General features: G+C 42.9%; 1 non-coding gene across 1 annotated transcript; it reads right to left on the bottom strand.

Moving 5' to 3' along the window:
* Positions 1 to 3,883: 3,883 nt before the first annotated feature.
* Positions 3,884 to 4,021, bottom strand: LOC114811661. The gene has a single exon (XR_003759357.1). It is a non-coding gene; the product is annotated as a small nucleolar RNA SNORA7 (small nucleolar RNA).
* Between the last annotated feature and the right edge of the window lie 443 nt (positions 4,022 to 4,464).

The raw sequence follows: 4,464 nt of genomic DNA, 5'->3' as shown, positions 1-4,464 counted from the left end.
TGATTGATTAAAAGTAACCTCTCTGATAGCTGCCTCAGTCTTGGAGGGAATCCTTCAGAAATGGAGGTGATCACAAGCAAATTTGGGTGGTTAAATGGACTAATGCTCTTTTTCACCAACTCATTTTTAAAAATCCTCACATGCATACAATTTTGTGCCCATATGTTCCATCAATCAGGAGTATTTATTGAACACTTATTGTGTGCAGTATTGCTGTAGACTGTAAACTCTGCTGTACTGTACTTTCTCAAGCACTTAGTATAGTAGTCTGCACACTGCAAGTGCTTAGTAGAGTGCTCAGTAAGAGTTCAGTAAGTGCTCCATCTCTGCATCAAAAACACCTCTGCATCAAACAGAGATGCTTTACCATTGGCTTTAAAGCATACAATCACCTTGCCCCCTCCTACCTCACCTCATACTCTCCTTCTAAAACCCACCCCACACACTTCACTCTGCTAATACTATCTCACTGTACCTTGACTCTTTTCTATTTCTCCCATGTCCTGCCTCTGTCCTGGAATGCCCTCTCTCTTCATGTGAGACAGATAATAACTCTCCCCACCTTCAAAGCCTTATTGAAATTACATTTCCTCTGAGACTTTCCCTGACTAAGCCCTCCTTTCCTCTACTCCCACTCCCTCTCCATCACCCTGACTTGTTCCCTTTTTTTCATTTTCCCTCCCAACCCCATAGCACTTATTATGTCCATACCTATAATTGTATTTATTTATGTTAATGTCTGCCTCCCTCTCTAGACTGTAAACTCATTGTGGGCAGGGAACGTGCCTGTTATATTGTTATATTCTATACTCCCAAGTACTTAGTGCAGTGCTCTGCCCTCATTAAATGCTCAATAAATATGACTGACTGACTGATTGATTGATCAACTGTAGAACATTATAGGTAACTCTTGGGAGAGTAGAATATATTTTAGTTGGTAGACCCGATCTCTGCCTTCAAGGAATTTAGAAACTCACACCTTTTGACTTTCAATTGAGTGGTCTTTCCATTAGCCCACATTCAAGGGAGCATAATTTTTGGTCATCTGAAATTCATAATCTTTGACTGTGGATATTTGTTTAATATGGAAACTGTTTTTTTATCTCTCTGCAATTATATTTACAAAATGAAAGTAAAAAGGGAAAATCTATTAAAACAAGATCCTTGCTAGTTTATGATAATTAAAAGTAATAAATATTCCTGCACACAATGCTGAAGACCTTGAATAGCCAGTGGGTCAATATTGTTTTCCTGATTAGGATGGTAATAAATATTTATTCCTTTTGCGTGGAAATAAGAAAAAGGTTTTATTCATGAATTCTGTGACCTGGTGCAGGGTATTTCAAATCGCATACTTAGTCCTAAAATGAGGAATTTTTCCATCGAGTGATCTAATTTCCTCTCTCAACTTGTTTCTTTCACTTAGAAAGAGGTATCTTTGTTGGCTCTTACTTCTGGAGTGGTGTCAACCAGGGGGAAAAACTTGAAAACGTTCTCTTTCTCCCCTACATCCAGTTCATTTTCTCTAATAATCTCAAGCCCTTCTCTCCCCAGCCCTTTCCAGTAAACCTCAACCAAACCATGTCTCTACCTTCCTTATAAACCCTTCTTTAAGGTCACCACTTGCCTGACTAGAAGTAGTAAAAAAAAAAAAAATGGTGGCATTTGTTAAGCACTTACTATGTGCAAAGCACTGTTCTAAGCACTGGGGGTATACCAGGTAATCAGGATGTCCCACGTGGGGCTCACAGTTTTAATCCCCATTTTCAGATGAGGTAACAGAGGCACAGAGAAGTTAAGTGACTTGTTCAAAGTCATACAACTGTCAATTGGCAGAGCCGGGATTAGAACTCATGACCTCTGACTCCCAAGCCCGGGTTCTTTCCACTGAGCCAAGTGTAGAGCAGTGTATCAAGTGCTGGAAAAAAAAAACCACACATGTAACACAAGCTTAAGCCTCCAACAGCCAAAAATCTAATAATATGGTGGTTAAGGATTTGGCAAAAGTCACAGTAGGAAAGATGAAGTAATATGATTTTGAAAACAACATTAAAGGCAAAGCTCAGAGTCCAAGTGGTATGAATACAACTCCATTCTCCCGCTGTCCTGATCATGTTTTTCCACCATCCACTTCATCATTCATGTTTATTACCATTTAAGTTTTCCCTTTCCCACATTGTTTTCATTTATTTTCTCATACTTCTTGTACACATGAAAATATTTTTCACTTGTCTCTTCTTCTAGACTGAAAGCCCTTTAAGTGCAGGGCCAGTGTTTTTTGTATGTATGTTCATCTGAATATTCCCAAAGGGCCTGATTCAGTGCATCTTGCAGAAGGCATCAGATAATGCTTTGCCACACTAGGTGTACAGTAGAATGTTCTGTAGACAGAAGATGTCTAGTACGATGTTCTGTTCATTCATTCAATAGTATTTATTGAGCACCTACTATGTGCAGAGCACTGTACTAAGCGCTTGGAATGTACAATTTGGCAACAGATAGAGACAATTCCTGCCCAACGATGGGCTTACAGTCTAATCGGGGGAGGCAGACGGACAAAAACAAGACAACATAATCACGATGAATAGAATCAAGGGGATGTACCCTCATTAACAAAATAAATAGGGCAATAAAAATATATACAAATGAGCACAGTGCTGAGGGGAGGGGATGGGGGGGGGAGGAGCAGAGGGAAAGGGGGCTTAGCTGAGGGCAGGTGAAGGGGGGAAGGGGGAGGGAGCAGAGGGCAGAGGGCGAGCAGAGAGGGAGCAGAGGAGCAGAGGAAAAGGGGGAAGCTCAGTCTGAGAAGGCCTCTTGGAGGAGGTGAGCTCTCAGTAGGGCTTTGAAGAGGGGAAGAGAGTTAGTTTGGCGGAGGTGAGGAGGGAGGGCATTCCACGATAGCGGTAGGATGTGGGCCAGAGGTCGACGGCGGGATAGGTGAGTACGGGGGACGGTGAGGAGGTGAGTGGCAGAGGAGCAGAGCATGCAGGGTGGGCAGTAGAAAGAGAGAAGGGAGGTGAGGTAGGAGGGGACAAGGTGATGGAGAACCTTGAAGCCCAGAGTGAGGAGTTTTTGTTTCGTGTGGAGGTTGATAGGCAACCACTGGAGGTTTTTAAGGAGGGGAGACATGCCCAGAGGGTTTCTATAGGAAGATGATCCAGGCAGCGGAATGAAGAATAGACTGGAGTGGGGAGAGACAGGAGGAAGAGAGACCAGAGAGAAGGCTGACACAGTAATCCAGCTGGGATATTATGAGAGCTTGTACTAGTCCGATAGCCTTGTGGATAGAGAGGAAAAGGCGGATCTTGGTGATACTGTAAAGGTGAGAATGGCAGGCATTGGTGATGGATTGGATGTGTGGGGTGAATGAGAGAGCTGAGTTAAGGATGACACCAAGGTTGCGGGCCTGTGAGATGGGAAGAATGGTCGTACCATTCATAGTGACAGGCGTTCACAGTAGGCACACAGTGTTGTGCTCTCTGCACACTGTAGGTAATTGATAAATACTGTTAATTATGATGGAAAACACTGGAAAGCTATGTTTTCCCTTCTCCATCAGTTTTCCATGGCCTAGAGACCCTGCCACTCTGATCACTAAATTCCAGAAGACCCATTGTCAGAGGAGTCTCAAGTGACTCACTGCCTGGAGTTCTGATCATCTTTGTATGTCTTATGCTGTCAAGTCAACTCCGACCCATAACAACTCCATGGACACATCCTAGAACACCCCAATCCCACCTGTAATCATTCTGGTAGTGTATCCATTGAGTTTTCTTGGTAAAAATATAGACGTGGTTTATCATTGCCTTCTTCCTACAGTAAACTTGAGTCTCTGCCCTTCACTCTTTCCCATCACACTGCTGCCCAGCACAGGTGAGTTTTGACTTGTAGCAGATTGCCTTCCACTCACTGGCCACTGCCCAAGCTAGGAATGGAATGGATATGTCTCTGCTTGAATCTCCCTCCCATAGCCGAGGCTAGTAAAATACTGGAAACTCTCCAGATGCAATCCTGAGAGAAAACCTGAACAATACCCACTATTATGTCACTTCCTCATAAGCAATCATATACACTAGGACCCTATGGGAAGAGAGTCTAGATTCAGCTGTGTTCTCTCCTGGATTCATTTCAGTTTTTGGAGCAAGAAAAGTGTCTACTGCTCTATTGTATTGTCCCCTCCCAAGCACGAAATACAGTGCTCTGTACACAGTAATTGCTCAATAAATACCACTGATTGATTGACTGATTATTTTAATTATGATTTTCTGCTCAGTCCCATCTTTCTCAGTGACCCAGTCAGCTCAGACAAGGATCACTAGTCTACTTCCACACTAAATTTATTAAAAACAAAACATCAGTAAGTCTGTCAGCCATTTCTGTCTTGCATTTGGTCATTTGAGGCCAGGGGAAGCCTAAAAATTGAATTTCCACAGAGGGAAATGTTGTTGACCATGGGTCCACTGG

Source organism: Ornithorhynchus anatinus, chromosome 4, assembly GCF_004115215.2.
Source record: "Ornithorhynchus anatinus isolate Pmale09 chromosome 4, mOrnAna1.pri.v4, whole genome shotgun sequence".
In the NCBI taxonomy this organism is placed as follows: domain Eukaryota; kingdom Metazoa; phylum Chordata; class Mammalia; order Monotremata; family Ornithorhynchidae; genus Ornithorhynchus; species Ornithorhynchus anatinus.
Note: the sequence above shows the minus strand (reverse complement) of the source record. Positions and strands in the feature narration are given on the sequence as shown.